The 20,740-nt window shown below is 43.7% G+C and overlaps 1 long non-coding RNA gene across 2 annotated transcripts in view; it reads right to left on the reverse strand.

Moving 5' to 3' along the window:
• The window catches only part of LOC137517817 (uncharacterized), an 85,782-nt gene that overhangs the window by 58,274 nt on the left and 6,768 nt on the right, over positions 1–20,740 (reverse strand). For both annotated transcript variants that reach the window (XR_011020676.1, XR_011020675.1), the window contains exon 2: positions 9,395–9,489. This is a non-coding gene — a long non-coding RNA (uncharacterized lncRNA). The remainder of the gene's footprint in view (positions 1–9,394; positions 9,490–20,740) is intronic.

The following is a 20,740-nucleotide window of genomic DNA, read 5'->3' on the forward strand; positions in this document are numbered from 1 at the left end:
CCCCCTCCGGTTTACAAACCAATCACAGTCCATCTCCTTGGAGAGAGATTTTAGGTTTGCACTGTGGAACACTGTAAGTCAAAAACGATAAATGCCATATTTGTGCTGATGACAGATTCATAATCCTCTAAATATGACACTTCATATGACATCAAACATGGCTACCACAGCATGACCAGTTTGTGAGAAGTTTAATAACTTGATTGTGGTGGACCCCTGCCCCTCAATACTGTATCAAAATGTTCAGCAAGACACCACGAATCAAATGATACAACTCCAATAACTGTCCTAGGTACGGTTTCTCTTAAACAAGCAAAAAAATAATATACTACATTCATGTTATATCTGCTGACAACAGTGCCAGCCTGTTTCAACCATGCTGAGTGGAAAGCTTGTTTCAGCCCTGTACCAAATGGTTCTTCTTTTCAGCTCAGTACTTCACACCTGGGTGTCACTGCTAATGAAGGAATGAGTTTTGAACCCATTAATTAAAACAAACATTGGCCCGAAGAGTGACTTCATGAAAAGAAAGCTCTATTAATCAGCTACAAAGAAAGGGAGACCCCAAGGCTCTGCAGTCTGCTAGGACCTACACATACAATTCGGATTGTATCGCTAATCCCAATTGGTGCAGAAAACCAATCGTGATTGTGCTTTTTCACGGCTCTTCTGTGACGCCGGTATGTAACTTATCAAGTTACTTATGATTCCCCTAAATCAGCTGTATCTGGCGCTGGTGCCATTTTGATCCTGAAGTAGCCTTCAGCCCCAGAAGAACAATCCATAGAAATGGCATGATAAAGACAACAGCGCCAAAACAAAGCCACCTACACTGGCCCTCCATTATACAGAAGTGACAGGAGTCTCAAAACAGCTTCAGTTCATTTTGGAAACAGAGATTTGAAAGTTGGGCTTCTTTGTCAGGAAAGTATATTGGGTATTTTAGGAAGTAATAAAGTAGAGTCTCAGATATCCGTCACTGAAGGGAATTGGCCGATGCTGGATTAGTGTGCATTCTGGTTGCTTGAGACTAAGGGCCATATGCAATTCACTTTTTCACCTGAGTTTTCTCCTAGGAGATAATTTTTCATCTTCCTTTTTAAATAACTTCCCAGCACTTTTCAACTAAAAAAGTACCAAAAAGTAGATGAAAAAAGTACTATCAAAATTATTTTGAGGATTTTCTTGCTTTCTGGTGGCTTAAAAGGCATTTTATTGATAAGTTTAAAATTATCACCTAGGAGAAAACTCAGGTGAAAAAGTGAATTGCATATGGGCCTAAGTGTTAAAAATAGGCCTAGCTATTACAGTACTATACCCCACTCTATACGCATACCATGAACTCTGTATTAAATGTTAAAATACAGTAATAGAAACAGAGACGATTCTCTCATAAAGCAAGGTGAAACATTTGCATCGGGTGCAGAGATTACAGGGGCAGCATGTTTGTACTGTGTGCTTACACTAACAGAATGTAGTAAGAATAGGAGGAGAAACGAGGTGAAGAGGTCATCATTGGGGAAAAGCAGCTTGTTGTGCTGCGTGAGGAGTCTGGCAGTGAGTGAGGAGAGGCAGGAAAGCGGCAGTGTTTCATTTGACTTGCATAGAAGAAGGAAGGAGGTGGCACTGCTGTCCTGAATGAGGAGGAATAGAGGACGGCCGACTGATTGAGGGTGAGCAGTTTGTTTGCCACAGACTCACAGCCAGCCAGTGTGTTATTGTGTTTAGCTTCAGCATGTCATGTCTCAAGTTGTTGCATATGCTCCCTTGCTGACTGAGAACATGAAATGAAGCAGAGTGAATTGTCGGGTGCTGTGGTATCTTGTCATTCCAAATCGGGGGTTGGGGCGTATCCTCACAAGATTGCCTCAGGCAGCAAAAAGTCTAAAACCAGCCCTGAATAGAAAGTTAATTATATGAACCTTTGAGGAGCTGTGGAAGCCAGTCTTTAAAGGGAACCAGAGACAAACTGTATTAAAAAAATGAAAAAAGATTTTATACATACCTGGGGCTTCCTCCAGCCCCATAAGCGTGGATCGCTCCCACGCCGCCGTCCTCCGCTTCCTCTATCGCCACTACCGGGTCCCGTCACTTCTGGCGGACACGGCCAATTGTACGCAAGAGCAGGGACTCCCTCCATATCCTTACACATGCGCCTGCGTAGTATGGAAGCGCATGCGTAAGGATATGGAGGGAGTCCCTGTTCTTGCGTACAATTGGCCACGTCCGCCGGCAGTGACGCACTGCACTTGCGTCGACTGGCTCGACTGGCCGAAAGTACGGGACCCGGTTTCGGCGGATAGAGGCAGCGGAGGACGGCGGCGTGGGAGCAATCCAGGCTTATGGGGCTGGAGGAATCCCCAGGTATGTATAAAATCTTTTGTCCAACGTCTCTGGTTCTCTTTAAGCACAACAGAGCTACAAACAACAACAAAACAAACAACCTAAGAAGGTAGCCTTCACCCCTGTGAGAATTGCTGGTGATTTGTACTGATAGGTTGAGACTGTTGGTTAGTTGAGTTCTGGATAACTATTGTATTACTGTTCTTGGAAATTAAGCAATAAGTTGCTGAGGGGCAATGCCTGCGTACATATTATGGAGCCGTCAGTGAGCGGCTGCTTAAACTTTACCTCCTGAGTTTTCTCCTGGGCAATTATTTTTCATCATCTCTTTAGATACCTCTTCAGTACTTTGCAATTGAAAAAGTATTACGAAGTAAGTGAAAAAGTACTTGCAAAGTTATTTTGACTATCGTCTTGATTGTTGGTGGTTTAAAGAGACACCGAAGCGAAAAAAAAAATATGATATAATGAATTGGTTGTGTACTATGAATAATTACTAGAAGATTAGCAGCAAAGAAAATATTCTCATATTTTTATTTTCAGGTATATAGTGTTTTTTCTAACATTGCATCATTCTATATAATAGGCAGATTACACAACACTCAGCATTCAAAATGATTCTTTCAGAGCAGTCTATGAACTAATGACCTCTCCTCTGGCAGAGAAAAAGAAAATTGTTCACTAACAGTTGAGATAATAAAAGTCAGAAGACAGCCCTCTCCAAGACTTTGAAAGTCGTAGAGCTTAATGGCTTTTTTGCATAGAGATAACAACTGGAGTTTCTTAACTCTTCCTGTACTGGAAACAATTAGACTGATGTATCTGATCTTAATGTTTTATTTCTTAGCTGTACTACACATACAAATCATAATTATCATAATTTTTTTTTGCTTCAGTGTTTCTTTAAATACATGAGAATGACAAGGTGTGAAAGTATCATCTAGCAGAGAACTTAGGAGAAAAAATGAATTGCCTATGGGCCCAGGTGTTGTGTTTTGCCAGCTAAGGTGTTTTGAGCAGTGATGATCGCAAGCAACAAATTACAATTTCGTTAAATTTCACGTACATTTTTGCAACTACGCTTATACCTAATTACGATTTGCAAATTCAATTAATTTCATGTAGTCATTCGTAATTTTGCATAAAATTTTGCGAAATTTCTTGCCGAATTTAGCAGTGAATAGCAAAGCCCCCATATATGCTATTGACACCAAAATTGCTTCATATGTTAAGCAGAATGGTGGCTATAAGTCAAAAAAAGAAATACCTTGTAGTTTTTGAGAAACTCGATTTTAAAAATGCAAGTAAAAAATGGTTTTTAAACTGACAGTTTAAAAAACATTTTTCTTTGCATTTTTCAAATCGAGTTTCTCAAAAACTATGAGGTCTTTTTGAAAAAAAAATTTTGTGACTTATACCCACTAGTCTGCTTAATATAAGTAGCAATTTTGGTAGCAATAGCATATATGGGGGCTTTGCTATTAACCTCTAAAGTCGGCACAGAATTATGCAAAATTTTGCAAAAATTACGCAAAAAAATAAGCAAAATTTTGAAATACTACTATTACATACAAAATTAATTATGATTTTCTGTGAAATTTTGCATTACGATGCATAATTGCGAATTTCGATGCAAAATTTTGCATATGCAAAATTTCGGCCCACCACTGGTTTTGAGACACTGTGACTGAGTTTTCTGCCATAGTTACCTCTGTTACATGATTGCATAGGTATTTGGGTTGAAAAAAAGACATACTTCAATCAGGTTCAACTAATAAATAAGATAAAACACTAGCCTGCACCCTCACATATGCCTGTTTCTAGAGGAAGCAAAAAATCCTTACAAGCCACGGTCCAATGAGCCCCAAAAGGGAAAACAAAAATCCTTCCTCACTCCAGACGGCATTCAGATAAAATCCCTGAATCAACACCACCGGGAATTACCTATTAATTATAGCCATGGATGTCTTTCAATGCAAGGAAAGCATCTAAGCCCCCTTTAAACGCAGATATAGAATTTCCCATAACTACTTCCTGTGGTAGTACATTCCACATATTAATCACTCATGCTGTAAAGAACCCTTTCCTTAATAAATGGCCAAAACTTTTTTCCTCCGTGTGCAGATCACGTCACGTGCCCTAGTCCTTTGCACAAGCCTAGGGACAAAAAGCTCATCTGCCAAGCTTTTATATTGCACTCTGATCTCCTCTAAGGCATCTTTTCTCAGAGCAGTTTCTGTCATGGTTGTGTGACTTCCTCAAGAGCAGTACATAAAGTTTTGGTTTACGTCCCTGATTTTGAGAGATGATTTTGAGAGAACATTCATTAAACATTCTTGGTGTCCAACACAAACTGAGAGATTGACATTTCTCATACCTGCTGCCAAGTTCTGCCCACCCACCAGCTGTACTTAGTGGCTGGCCTCCAAATCACAAACAAGAGTTTTTAAAATAAAAATCTATGATCTGCAATGTATTATTGCTCAATGGAATCTAGCAGTAAGGACCCCAGCATCCACTTCAGTTTTGCTGGTAGTGATGATAATCTGCTAATTACGATTATGCGAAATTACATGTACATTTTTGCAATTACGCATACACGTAACTACAAATTTGTAATTCAATTGACTTCATATACAGTGGCTTGCAAAAGTATTCATCCCCCTTAAAGTTTTCCAAATTTTTTCACAATTCTGCCACAAACATGAATCAATTTTATTGGACTTCCACGTGAAAGACTAATACAAAGTGATGCACACATGAGAAGTGGAATAAAAATCATACATGATTCCAAACATTTTTTACAAATCAATAACTGCAAAGTGGGGTGTGCGTAATTATTCAGCCCCCTGAGTTAATACTTTGTAGAACCACCTTTTGCTGCAATTACAGCTGCCAGTCTTTTAGGGTATGTCTCTACCAGCTTTGCACATCTAGAGAATGAAATCCTTGCCCATTCTTCTTTGCAAAACAGCTCCAGCTCAGTCAGATTAGATGGACAGCGTTTGTGAACAGCAGTTTTCAGATCTTGCCACAGATTCTCGATTGGATTTAGATCTGGACTTTGACTGGGCCATTCTAACACATAGATAGGTTTTGTTTTAAACCATTCCATTGTTGCCCTGGCTTTATGTTTAGGGTCATTGTCCTGCTGGAAGGTGAACTTCCGCCCCAGTCTCAAGTCTTTTGCAGTCTCCAAGAGGTTTTCTTCCAAGTTTGCCCTGTATTTGGCTCCATCCATCTTCCCATCAACTGACCAGCTTCCCAGTCCCTGCTGAAAAGATGCACCCCCTGAGCATGATGCTGCCACCACCATATTTGACAGTGGGGATGGTGTGTTCAGAGTGATGTGCAGTGTTAGTTTTCCGCCACACATAGCGTTTTCCATTTTGGTCTCATCTGACCAGAGCACCTTCTTCCACGTTTGCTGTGTCCCCCACATGGCTTGTGGCAAACTGCAAATGGGACTTCTATGCTTTCTTCTTGCCACTCTTCCATAAAGGCCAACTTTGTGCAGTGCACGACTAATAGTTGTCCTATGGACAGAGTCTCCCACCTGAGCTGTAGATCTCTGCAGCTCGTCCAGAGTCACCATGGGCCTCTTGACTGCATTTCTGATCAGCGATCTCCTTGTTTGGTGTAATGATCCGCTCAGCTGCCTGCGCAGGCAGGCAGCTTTTTGACCACTGTTCAGGTCTGCATTCTGCAGGTCTCTGGAAGAGAGACCTTTTGTCAGTTTTGCAGCTTGCTGCTGCTGAGGGATTTGCATACGTTTGTCATGCAAATTCCCTAGCCACATCCTTTGTAGGCTTGCTCTATATATACCATGTGATTCCACAGTACGGGGCTGGTCATAAGGGTTTGTCCTGTGAAACACTCCTGGAGTGTCAGCCTTGCTCATTGTTTGAAGATTAGCCTAGAGTAATTCCTGGGACTGCACTAGGCAGGTTCCCTAGTGCAGTTAGGATTGCATATCTGTTTTGTATGTCTGTTGCGATTGTCCTGTCCCAGTGGTGGTCGACAGGAAGTCGTTCTGATCTTTCTTCTTGGAGTATAGCTGGAGCAGCGGTTGCTACCAGCTATCTCATCTGATCTGTCTTGCCTGGATCGCACTCGCCTGGCGCTAGTGCTGTGGATCCGTCTGATCTCCATCTCTCTTTCTATACTTGGATCGCACTTGCTCTGGCGGAAAGAGCAGTGGATCGTATCTCTCACCTATTCCTGTTTTCGTGTATCTGTCTTGTCTGCTACGAACGCTTGCTGGAAGCTCGGTGAGGTAACCGTTAAGCAAGCGCTCGCGTCCTCTGTTTCATGTTTGTCTGTTGGTGGTTAGTTAGGCGTGCTTGTCTCTGTTGTGCTTAACACGCGGAGGCGGCGTGCACTGTTGCGAATGAGTGCGGTGTTCGCGTTTAGTTAGCGTTTGTTATTTTCCTTATCTCCTCATTGTATGATTTGCTGTGCCTTTGCTACTCTCGTGCTCTGCCTTGCGGTAGCCTTGTGTCACCTCTGGCAATTGCCTCTCTCGCGATTGCGTTCCTATTTCATATCTGCTGTTGTATGTGCACCGTCGCGGGTTGGCGACTAGATTGGGGCACATACATACATTCTGTCCCTGTGCTCATTCTCTTCCGCAATCGCTTCTCTTGCGATTGCGTTCTCACTTGGTTTCTTCTGTTGTGTGTCCACCATCGCAGGTTGGCGGCTAGATTGGTGGACATACATACATTCCTCATCTAAGCTTATTCGGTCTTGTGCCGCTGTTAGCAATCGCCATCTCTGGCGATTGCCTTCTCACTTTATCTTCATGGTTGTGTGTTCATCGTCGCAGGGTGGCGACTAGATTGGTGGACACACATACCCTCTGTCGCTTTGATCTCTCTCTTTCAGGGCTATCTTGCCCTGCGTTTCTTCCCTTCGTACAATTCTTGTCTGGCGTCTGTGGCAGGGCAGAGGAGCTGTTTATCTGCACTCCACAGCTCCACCTGTCGACAGGAATTTCCCTCTACAGGTGCATTGCACCTTTTGCTGGGTTCCCTCAAATTATACGCTTGTGTAAGATTTCCGCAGTGTCAGCGCACGTCTTGTGCGCTGATCACGGAGAGAATTCCACAATCATTACATTCGGCCTATGAGTTTAGGTGGACGGCCTTGTCTTGGTAGGTTTGCAGTTGTGCCATACTCCTTCCATTTCTGAATGATCGCTTGAACAGTGCTCCGTGGGATGTTCAAGGCTTTGGAAATCTTTTTTAGCCTAAGCCTGCTTTAAATTTCTCACTAACTTTATCCCTGACCTGTCTGGTGTCTTCTTTGGACTTCATGGTGTTGTTGCTCCCAATATTCTCTTACACAACCTCTGAGGCCATCACAGAGCAGCTGTATTTGTACTGACATTAGATTACACACAGGCACACTCTATTTAGTCATTAGCACTCACCAGGCAATGCCTATGGGCAACTGACTGCACTCAGACCAAAGGGGGCTGAATAATTACGCACACCCCACTTTGCAGTTATTTATATGTAAAAAAAAATTTGGAATGATGTATGATTTTCGAACCACTCCTCACATGTACACCACTTTGTATTGGTCTTTCACGTGGAATTCCAATAAAATTGATTCATGTCTGTGGCAGTAATGTGACAAAATGTGGAAAACTTCAAGGGGGCTGAATACTTTTGCAAGCCACTGTACACACACACACACACACATATATATATATATATATATATATATATATATATATATATATATATATAATTTTTTTTTCCCACTTTCCTGGGGCTTCTTGCCAGCCTTCCTGTGAACGTGCCATCTCTGATCGATCCTCCGGTCCCCCATCGCGGATCACTTTCGGTATCGTAAGTCCATATCCACTGTGCCTGCCCAGCTCTGGCCACGTGCATCCTCGTTCACGTGCCCCTCATGAGGAGCATCCTGAGCAGCGCAGTGCAAGGTTTTTTGGTAAATGATGGCTGCGTCGACCTGAAAGTCAGTGAAACTAAAAGTGAGCCACGGCGGGGCATCGGAGGATCGTTCAGATACGGCACGGGCACAGGGAGGCTGCAGGGGGCTTGTAATTGAAAATCACACATATATATATATATATATATATATATATATATATATACATATATATATCTATATATATATATATATATATATATATATCCATATATATATATATATATATCCATATATATATATATATATATATATATATCCATATATATATATATATATATATATATATATATATATATATATATATATATATCCATATATACATATCCATATATACATATCCATATATATATATATCCATATATATATATATATATATATATATATATGCATATGTATATATATTTATATTTCAGTTCCACTTTAAAAGCAACTAAGCACATATTTTTTTTTTACATGTAACCTCCTCATAAGGGAGGTTCATAACACTGAATGCCGTGGGGGTGCCCAGGAGTTAGGGGGCTGGTGTTGGTTACCTACGGGGCCTGCTTGTGTAGCCCCCCATCCCTGTGATGCACACCATCTTGACGGCAGCCAGTCACACTTCAAAGGACCCGCATCTGAGGCTTGCTCCTGTCCACAGTGCATGCTGGGAGATGTATGCTGCAATGCATGCCAGGGGCGCAGCTAAAGTTTTGGTGGCCCCAAGCAGCCCACAATTTGAGGCCCTCCTCTCTGAAGGGAGTGGCATGCAAAAAATGGGCATGGCCAAGCCACCGAATAAACCGTTGTGCAGAACCCTGTGCCTCTTTTGTCCCCCGTTCCTCTTTTGTCCCCCTCTATGTCCCCCTGTGTCGCCTCTTGTCCCCCTGCCCTGTCCTAGCCAGGTATAGGTACCCCCAGTATAGGTATCCAGGTATAGGTCCCCCCAGTATAGGTAGCCTGGTATAGATGGTGCACCAGTATTACACCAAAGGTCAGCGCAGGTTTAGAAAGTCATTGTATGTAGGGAATGATAAATTCTTCACTACAATATATCAATTGCTCAGAGGTAGGTATCCGCCAAACATCAAAACAAGAAAAGGCTTACCAGTTCCCAACAACCCACATTATAAGGTTGTAAAATGGCTCAGGTCACAGATAACGTCCAGGGAACATCAGACGTCATGAAGATCCAGTGGACATCTGTATGGAGGTAAAGTTTCAGGAATTTATGTAGGAAAACAAAAACGGCAATATCTAAGCGTAACCCGTTTATTTAGATAAAATTTGTTTAAAAGGCAGTAGATATAAAAACAATAACTCACATACAGGGCCCATAAACTGGGAACCCCGGAAGATTAGCACGCATGTAATGGTCAATCGTAAAAATCAATAGACAATGGTGCCGCCTGTTACCTTCCCAAACGGTTTCGCAGTCTTGCGTCATCATGGGGAGAAAAACACCAGTGCACCAGTATTGTTTAGCCAGGTACAGGTGCCACAGTATAGGTAGTGAGCTATAGGTGCCCCAGTATAAGTAGCCAGGGACAGGTGGTGCCCAAGTATAGGTTACGCAGGTATCAGCCACCAATGGAGACTTACATAACCCCGTTCCAGCGCTGACTCCTCACGCTGTGCTCTCCTTCTCTTGCCACACTCTCCTCCGCCATGGTTACTTCCGGCGGCACCTCTGACATCATGAGAGGCAGGACGTGAACCCGGCGAGGCAACAACAGGAGGAGAGCGCGGCAAGAGGAGGAGACCGCGGCGAGAGGAGTCTGCGCTGGAACGGGGCTATGTAGGTTACTGGGAGGCCGTGGCTAGCACAGGGCAGGCCGGCAGGTACAAGGAGCAAATGAGGCGCCCCCTTCAAGTGAGACCGCAAGCAGGGGCTTGCCTCACTTGTAGCTGGCGGTGGCGTCTGTAGAGGTACGTGCATCTCCCCCTGCTACCGGCATGCATTCAGAAAAGTTTAAGACGCGGGTCCTTTGAAGTGCGGCCGGCTTCAGAAGAAATGTTGACCATCACAGGGATGGGGGGCTACACAAGCAGTCCCCCGTAGGTAACCAATTGTGCTTCCCCCACCCCCCGGCATTCAATGTTACAAACCTTGCTTATTGGGAGGTTCAATATAAATTTTTTTATGTGCTCAGTTCCTTTTAACAAATGGACATTTCACAAGATGTTCAATAAAATCTACTTCATTTAATGCGGTAACGGTTAGGGCCTGTTTCTCCTACACGCAGAATGGATGCAAAAAAGACTCCAGTGAATGCCTATGGGCCTGTTTCCACTAAACACGATTTTTCAGATGCAGATTTTCCATCAGGCATTCATTGGAGTCTTTCTGCATCCAATCTGCGTGTAGTGGAAACAGACCCTTAGTGTACTGAAGTCATTCTGTTTTCTATCCCTTTCCTTCTCTGGCAGAATATTTTTTTTCAATGGCATGTCAGCTTGTTTGGGGTTGGTGATTATTTTTTGGGAGATTTGGTTGTTAGACCTGTTTTTTTTTTTTTGTTTGTTTGTTTTTGTTTTTTTGTGTTCCTGGACAGGGAAGAGTATTGTTTTGTATCTTTTGGAATGTCATGTGACTGCTGGACCCCAGAGATCTTGAGCCTGCCCACACCTGTGACAACTTTAGGAGGCGGACCTTCTCACCCCCCAATTGCTGCTAGGTGGCAATACTAGAAGAGAAGAAAACATATCTGCAAACGCTTCATGCAGGAATTTACTGGAAACAATAAACTCCTACTACTGTCACTGACCATCATAATCTCATGGTCCTACCAAGTCTATAGAGATGGCTCGAACCTCCAATTTTAGGTTCGTGAACCTCGAACGCGAACTTCCGCAAAAGTTCGGGTTTGGGCGAACTTCGCGAACTGCAATAGACTTCAATGGGCAGGCAAACTTTGAAAACTACAAACATTTATGCTGGCCACAAAAGTGATGGAAAATATGTTTCAAGGGGTCTAACACCTGGAGTTTTGCATGGCGGAGTGGGATACATGCCAAAAGTCCAGGAGAATAATCTGGATTTGACGCACAGCCGCGTTTTAAGGGCAGAAATCACATTACAATGCTAAATTCGAGGCCTAAAGTGCTTTAAATCATCTTGCATGTTAATACATCAATCAGGTAGTGTAATTAGTGTACTGCTTCACACTGACACACCAAACTCACTGTGTAACGCACCGCAAACAGCTGTTTGTGTAGTGACGGTCGTGCTGGACTGGTGCGCATCATGGCAAGAGTGCACGCTATGGCAGTTTTCAAGCCCATGTGGTCACCGGGCTGTGGTAGCTCAATGATAGAACAACAGTGACTTTCCAGCTGATCGAATTTGGTCTGTCCATAATGAAGCAACAACCTTATTATCTTGGGTGTGCCCCTCAACACTTTCATATAGCCGGCAGTCATTGCTTCATTGTGATACGCAAGCCCCTTCACCGCGGCAAGGTAAGGATCACGAAGGGGAATTGACACAGTACATGCCTTTTGTTTTGTTGTTGCAGCCAGAAAAACTAGGCAGGCATGTACACGCACCAGAAAAATTATTATAGCAGCCGCAGCTAGCAGCAGCCTTAAAAATTCAGGAATCCACCTGGAGTCCTGGACCCTGTTGGTGGTGGCTGAGAAGGCAGTCAAGCGGCCTGCAGGCAGAGATGCTGTGTGGGGACTGGGGACCGACTTAGTCTTGGGGCAGACAGTCACACGGCATGCAGGCAGAGATGCTGTGTGTGGAAACTGACTTAGTCTTCGGGCAGGCCTGACCGTGCTTTGCAGACCACGTGGTCAGATGGACCCTTGACCCAACGCTGTGTGCCAGAGATGACACCACTTGCCTTTCAACATCACGGTACAGTTTGGGTATCACCTTTTTTGAGAAATAATTGCGGCCTGGTATCTTCCACTGCAGTGTGTGGCTTTGCTTTTGTGTGCTGCTTTTCCTAAGGTGGTCATCCCATTGCAGTTTGTGCTTTGTCATCATGTGCCTTCGTAAGGAAGTTGTCCCTATGCGGGTCCTGGTCTTTCCACGGCTCAATTTTTTGTGGCAGAGAGTACAGATGGCATTGCTCTCATCTGAGGCAGACACACAAAAAATTTGCACACCACTGAGCCCTGGGATGATGGCACTTTGGTGGTGGCAGCTGACTGAGTGTTAAGTGGGGTGCCAGAATCAGAGCAGGAGGAAGAAGATATGTCACGGTTCCATGCGGAAGCTGAGGAAGATGAGGTGTTCTGTGTAAAAGAGTCAACTACGTCCCGACAATCTTGGGGGTTAATGGCACGTGCCTTCTGAACACTGTACTTTGGTCCAGGGCCGCACGAAATCATGACAGCACGACCTCGAACAGACCTGCCGGGTGGCCTGCCTCTGCCTGTTTTGCCCATATTGGGTGAAGTGAAAGGTATGCACTGACTTGACTAATACAATGTGCAGTCACACAGGTGCAGTGAACAGGTATGCAGTGACTAGTATTACAACTGTGCAGCTGCCTCACACATAGGTACCGTGAACAGGTATGCAGTGACTAGTATTACAAATGTGCAGCTGTCACACACACAGGTACCGTGTGAACAGGTATGCAGTGACTAGTATTACAAATGTGCCGCTGTCACACACACAGGTACCGTGAACAGGTATGCAATAACTAGTATTACAAATGTGCAGCTGTCACACACGTGCAGTGAAAAGGTAGTCACTGAATGTGCTGGGCCTTGCACTCTATAGGAATTACCAAGGGCCAGCTGCGACTGACTGACAGGGCTGTATATGCAAGTGTCAGTGGGCCACACAAAAAAAACAACAACAAAAAACAGATCACAAGAACAACATTAGCTCTCAAAAGAGCTGTTATGGGGGGCTTTTTAGCAATAAGGACCCCCCGCATTCAGGCATCCCGCAGGCTGTGATGGAGGCAGCTGTCAGCGCAGACTTTGCTGCGCAATGAGACGCTCTTCCTCTTACTAACTTCGCCAGCGGGTCTTCCACTGATGACGTGCACGTTATGACTCTGAGCCGCTCTGCAGTGTTCTTGACAGTACGTGCTGCCCCCTGTCTATCGTAGCCCAGAGTCATAACGCGCACGTCATCAGTGGCAGATCACGATTGTGCCAAAAGCGAACATATGTGTGTGATAATTGGAGCAACAAAAAAAAAACATTGAAATTGTTGCATTAAATTAAGTTTATTTTCGCTTCAGGTTTGCTTTAAAGGATACCCGAGGTGACATGTGGCATGATGAGATAGACATGGGTATTTACAGTGCCTAGCACACAAATAACTATGCTGTTTTCCTTTTTTTCTTTCTCTGACTGAAAGAGTTAATCATCACGTATGCAAGTGACAGTTTCTATCCGGGTCGGGACCGGGTCAGACTAAGTCAGACTATAGCATAACCCTCACTGATAAGTAATTACAGCCATAAAATACTTTCCTGGCAGGCTTCCTGGAGCAGGAAAGAGATAAAAAGGGTCAATAATTCATAGATTTGAGCTCTAGCATACTTCAATGAAGGTGACCTTGAGCAGAGACAATGAATTAGTAAAAACTTAAAAACTAGATTTAAATATAAAATAAAACTGTGGAATATCTTAAAAAGTCATTTTTAGGTGGAGGAGGCTAGATACAATTGTTTTTCTCATCAGTTTATTTTCATCTCGGATGTTCTTTAAATGGCTACAGCCTTCCACTAATCTGAGTTCTGTCGGCACAATTCAACCAAGCAATCAGCATTGTTTGAAAAAAATTTCCATATGCAGTAGGCCTCTAATATTGGGTTTCCTTTAATAGCCAACAGATGTGACATCCTTTCCTTATTCTAATGGTGGCCACACACATTACAATTTGTAAAAAAAAAATTTAATGCAACAATTTCAATGGTTTTTTTTTTTTTTTTTTTTGTTGCTCCAATTATCACACACATATTGTAGCTTTTGGCACAATCGTGATCTGCCACTGATGACGTGCGCGTTATGACTCTGGGCTACGATAGACAGGGGGCAGCACGTACTGTCAAGAACACTGCAGAGCGGCTCAGAGTCATAACGTGCACGTCATCAGTGGAAGACCCGCAGGCGAAGCCAGTAAGAGGAAGAGCGTCTCATTGCGCAGCAAAGTCTGCGCTGACAGCTGCCTCCATCACAGCCTGCGGGATGCCTGAATGCGGGGGGTCCTTATTGATGAGGGTAAGTGCGAGCATTGTAATATTGACAGTTGAGTTTGCTGGGATAAACCATTTGACTTTTTTTTTTTACACACCCTGAAAAAAAAACCCCTGCTATGTCTATCTAGATACAAAAGTCTGTCAACGTTATGCAAGGGACTGACGGACACAGATTTCAGAGACATAATGTAAATTAAAGAGACATCACAAAAAAAAAAAAAAAAAACACAGCAAGACTCCTATATACTACAAATATCTACTGTTGGATGATTAAAAATTCATTCATTCATGGGAGTGGTCCTTTAACAAATCTGTTCCTCATTTTATTTTAATCAACAACACTACATTCATTACAATGAAGAAATAAATGTTATCTAATGTGTCACTTTGACAATAATGATTCTTTATTCTTGAATGTAAACTTATAATTAGGCCAAAATACAACCTTCCACACACCATTCAATTTCTGACAGAATTGATCTCATTTTTCCAATCTTTCCGATCAATTTTAATTGAAAAAAAAGACAATTTCGACTGAATTTATTAATCAAAAAAAAATATTTTCTCTTGTTTCATTCACACAATCAATCATTTTAATTGAACTATGATAAGATCGAACTGAAAAATTGTAAAATGTGTGACCACCATAACACAAACATTATAGTTTTGACTTGTGTCCCATGTTAAAGAGACACTGAAGCGAAAAAAAAATATATGATATAATGATTTGTATGTGTAGTGCAGCTAAGAAATAAAACATTAGGAGCAGAGATATGAGTCTAATATTGTTTCCAGCACAGGAAGAGTTAAGAAACTCCAGTTGTTATTTATGCAAAAGAGCCATTGAGCTACACGACTTTCAAAATCGCAGAGAGCTTTGTCTTCTGAAGGTTATCTCAACTGTCAGTCACTGTATTTTCTTCTTCTATCCAGAGGACAAATCAATAGTTCACTGGGCTGCTCTGTAAAATAATTTAGAATGCTGAGTAGTGTGTAAACTGCAAATATTAGAGAATGATGCAATGTTATAAAAATACACTATATAACTGAAAATAAAAATATGAGAATATTTTCTTTGCTACTAATGTTATAGTAATTTTCCGTAGTACACAACCAGTTTATTATATCATATATTTTTTTCGCTTCAGTGTCCCTTTAAGAAGCAGGCTTCCAGGGGCAAAACCCTGGCTTTACAGCACTCTATACAGAAAGGGCACTAAGTACAGAGCAGAGAAGTAATTAATTAACCCTGGGTCCTATACATTACCATGAATAATTAGGAGGTAAACATGACACTAGTATTGTAAACAATGGTCCATGTGCAAAAGTGTCAACGCATCCCGTAATTAGCACGAACAGATGTCTGGTTCAGATTGCAGAAATTGGAACAAAACCCTTAAAGAGTGACTGTCAGGCTGCAAAAGCTAATTTAAACCTCTATTCTCCTGTGTTAAACAGTTTAGAAGGAAGCCAAAAAGGCAATACTGAAGTTAAAAATCTCTCTTACTTTGATGTGTGCTGAACAGCAAGGCTGGTTATTCCCAAGCTCCTAAGGAGGCCGCAGGACGCATAACAGATACTGCAAAGCATTCTGGGGCTGCTTCTTCTCCCCACTCTGCACTACCATGGGTCATCCCCTTCATTTCCCTATCACGCCCTAAGGCTGCTTTCACAGTGAGAAGTTACAGGCTCATGTTACAGCAGCTTGTAACAGCAGCATAAACTCACAGCACTGAAAAATCACAGGGCACATGTTCCGTTAGAGTATACTGCATGAGTCTGCTATTGTTCCTAGCCACATGGCTAATTAATATTCACTGCACAGTGGTGTTGTCTATTACGATCCTTTTTGTGAGTCGAATCATCAGGAAGCAGGGAGGATATGACATCACAATTGGCTTCATAGGAGACAGACAAACATAGAACCTGCCATGAGCTGTCAGGAGCATCATTCTCTGCAAATACTATATAAAAATTCTGTGAAATCCAAACGTGGACAGTGAAATGCATATGTACTGTAAGCCAAGCCAATATTTAGCTACTGATATGTGTTTTTTTCTCTGAGACCTTATACCTAACAGCTCCTCTTTAAAGAGAGTCTGAAGCGAGAATAAATCTCGCTTCAGACCTCATAGATAGCAGAGGCATGTGTGCCCCTGCTAAAACGCCGCTATCCCGCGGCTTAACGGGGGTCCCTGATCCCCCAAATGCCCTCGGTGCAGCGGGGGAGTGCTTCCTGGTTGGGGCAGGGCTAACCGCCGCAGCCCTGCCCCACGCGCTTCTGTCAGCGCGTATCTCTGCCTCTCCCCCGCCCCTCTCAGTCTTCCTTCACTGAGAGGGGCGGGGAGAGGCGGCGATGCGCCGCTGATAGACGCGACTGGAGGCAGGGCTGCAGACGTTAGCCCTGCCTCCAGGAACGACCAAATCCACGACCAAGTCTTGCGGGGGGGGGGATTTGGGGGTAAAGGGACCCCCGTTTAGCGGCGCGATAGCGGCGGTTTAGCAGGGGCACACATGCCCCTGCTAACTATGAGCTCTGAAGCGAGAATTATTCTCGCTTCAGAGTCTCTTTAAGCTGTGTACCCACGTGGTGATTTTGCCAACAATCGGTGATTTTTTGAGCATGGCGCATTAATATGCTAATGTTGCTTAGGGTCCAAAGAAGATAAAGACCGGCATCATCTGTGTAAGTATTATTGCTCTTTATATTTATAGATGATTGCTCTTTATATTTATGTATTATTGCACCGCGTAAAGCACCACAATCGCTAGAAGTCTCGTTCGTGCCGCTGTGTAACATCGCGTGACTCACCAGCAGTAAGGTGAAACGCTAAACGCTCGTCGTGAGGGAGCCGTCGCTGGATCCATCTTCCTGGGTCATTGCGGTGAGTGTGAGGCTTTAAGGTGGCCATACAGCTGTAGACTTGGCGACCAATTGACCATCAGGTTCGATAATTATTAATATCAAATCTGATGAAAATCAGTGCCGCCAAGAGCATGCCCGATCGACAGTTCAACCAATTTTGGCCCAAGTTGGTCGCATATATCGATCAGACATGCTGGGAAGTCTTGGGACAAAATGCTTGAGCGGGTGCGCGCCAGTAACAGCATGCGATAATCGCAAAAAATGATTGCGACGGAAACCCTCGGCCACAACAAGTGTGGCCACAAAAACACCTGATGCATTACGTGCATTTTCTGGTGAAACGCTGCGCCATTATCTGTTTTTTTGGGGGGGTAAAACGCTGTGTCATTATGTGTATTTTTGTAATGATTTGTGTCAGCAAGAACGAGAATTCTGATTATTAGGTGATCTGCAGCACCACCTATAATGCAGATCTATACCTGATTATAAGGTGATCTGCAAAATCACCTATAATACTGGTATATCAGAAGCTGATGTGACAACAAATACAGATGGTGTTTGGTGCAACAGTAATACTGATCAGAGCTATACCTCACCAGAGGAGCTGGTCAGTACTATCAGTACAGTGCCTCTCACCAGAGTCAAGGGCCCTCTGGTGAGAGTAGAGTAGTCAGACAGATCGGGTTTGGCAACAGACAGACAGATGCAGTACAAAATCGGAAGGCAGAGTCAGGAAGATATAAACAGGCAGAGTTGGCAGCAAGATCAGATGAGCAAAGGTACAGAATCACTGAGCAAGAGAGTGGTCAGAACGAGCCAGAGTCCTGCACAAATAATAATACAGTAAGGTAAATCTTTAAGGCTATCAAACAATTCCTATCTTGTGTGAAATCCCCGGTTTCCTCTCAAATCAAAGCACACCGGAACTATCTAAGGGTCTGAGCGCTAACACCAAGTATTCGCAACAGCAGACAAGTTGCGAGTGACACAGCTATGCTTATGAAGCAGAGAAGACCCTCCAGGCACGCCCCCTGCAATCAACCAATGAGGAGCGGCGAGCGGCTCCTCTGACGTCAGCCGACCACCCGGTCAGCTGACGTGCCTCCTCCCCGCATAAAGGTCCTGTCTACGCGCGCGCGCGCGCGACAAGGCAACCCTATGTGCAACTGACAGTTCCGTCCTTGGCGTGCTAGATGCCTGAGGCCCGGATATGCTGCTAAACAGGGAGCTGGAGGCAGCTGCGGTGGTAGCGCTGTTCACCGCGGCTGCCTCTCCAGCTTTTATTACAATTTTCTGGGGAAATGCTGTGCCCATTATGTGTATTTTCTGAAGAAACGCTGCCACATTATGTATATTTCGCGGTGAAACGCTCCTGCGTTACGTTTATTGCTGTCTGAAGGGGTCTGCCTGCTTTTCCTGGGCCTTTTTTATTTGGTGCTAAAGAAAACTGTCTGCTGTCATTTGCTCTTTGTGGGTGGGGGATCGTTGTCTAATTACCTTTAGGGTCACATTGCCTGTGCTTTTGGAGAAAACTTGGGCCCACTGTCTTTGCGTTACACTGTTATGTTAGTTAGCTCCGCCCACATCCTGTCATGGCCACACTCATTTTTTCCCAGCATGCTTTGCACCCCACACTCCTATCCTGGTCCAGCTCCCCAGTCAAACTTGAGAATTCCATGTGGCCCTCAAGTAAGTTTGCCCACCCCTGAGTTAGTCAAACAAATGGTGCAATTGATGCTTATGCTTTCAGCTATTCATTTACAAACCTTTAAGAGCACTGATATCTAGCCATTCATAAATTGTATGTACAATCTGTAAAAAAAAAAAAAAAATCAAAATAAAATTTGCTGTAATGTCTATGAAAAAATAAATAATAAATACCCTTAAGCAGTATACGTTTCCTACATGTGAATGCCAGCCATTGACGTGTTTATATCTCACCTAATCCACATGCAAGATTGAAAATGAAGTTACTGGTAGCCTGCCAAATATTGTGATATTTTCTCTGCCAGTCACATCTCAAGACAGTGCTGCCAACCCACTCAGACACTGACACACATTTCTATTGCGTAATATTATTAATGTTTCACTTACAATGGAACGCGCCCAACAATCATTAGACCGAACTATCACTGTGGGAAATTCAGTGAGGTTATGGTGATGTGTGTGGAAAACGATAATCAGCTGTTTGTAATTTTCACCAGCTGTCTGTACACAACTAAAGGAGAGTTGGACCTTTAGTGCGGCTATCCTCCAAAAGGTCCCTAATCCTAATGAGCGCCTAATCAATAATGTAGTTATACTACATTATTGATTTTGCTTATGTCCTAGATTTTCCTGGTTCGCAGCACACCCTGCGTTCTGAGAACAGGCTGTCTGGACCGCGTACATTTAATAAAGGCGCCTGGAAAAAAAAGACATTGCGCTAGTTGAATATCAGTAAAATTACTGATGTTCTACTACTTCATTTTGATAGTAAAATATCTGTAATCTTTACCAATATTTTACTATGACCTAACACTACTCTCACACACAACCCTCTCTCTACCTAACTCTTAACCCTCCCTCTACCATTATCTAAACCTTAAAGTGAACCTGAGACGAGACGCGTCTAAGGTTCAGAATCAGAATCACTTTATTCGCCAAGTACGACAGTTGTCGTGCCTGGAATTGGTTGTGGTACACATGGCATAGGCATTCTTACATAACAGACAATACAAGAACAGACAGGAATATACAACGAGACAGGTATAGCCGCATCGATTGTGGAAACTGGGGAACAGTTCATTTGAGGGCACTGGCAGCTAGAGTGAAGGGCAGTACTGCCCAGAGTGGTGAGAGTTCAGGGATCCGAGCATTGGCTAGGGGCTAGGTGCTGCGGACGGTGACGGAGGGAGGGTTGGAGTTTAGGTGGAGGACAGCTTGAGGGAAGAATGTGTTCCTGCGCCTGGTAGTTCTGGAATAGATGGTCCTGTAACGTCGGCCTGTTTGCATAAATTTGAAGTAGTGGTTCCCCGGGTGAGAGGGGTCCTGTGAAATCTTGGAAGCCCTCGACCCCAGTCTCGCTGTGTGGAGGAGGTCCAGTGGTGGCAGGGGCGAGCCTATGATCTTCTCCGCCGTGTTAATTACCCTTTGGAGTTTGTACTTGTCCTTGGTGGATGCCCCTGCATACCATACAATGACGGAGGAGCAGAGTATGGATTCCGTGGTAGCGGTGTAAAAGCTGGTCAGCAGTTCGCGTGGCATACCGAATCTCTTCAGTTGACGCAAGAAGAATAGCCTCTGCTGGGCCTTCTTCTGTATCCTGGAGGTGTTTTGCTCCCACTTAAGGTCCTTAGTTATGGTTGTACCGAGGAACCGTACGTCGGACACCCTGGAGACTGTATCTCCATCAATGAGGACTGGGGAGAGTGTG

This window comes from Hyperolius riggenbachi, chromosome 5 (assembly GCF_040937935.1).
Source record: "Hyperolius riggenbachi isolate aHypRig1 chromosome 5, aHypRig1.pri, whole genome shotgun sequence".
NCBI lineage: Eukaryota > Metazoa > Chordata > Amphibia > Anura > Hyperoliidae > Hyperolius > Hyperolius riggenbachi.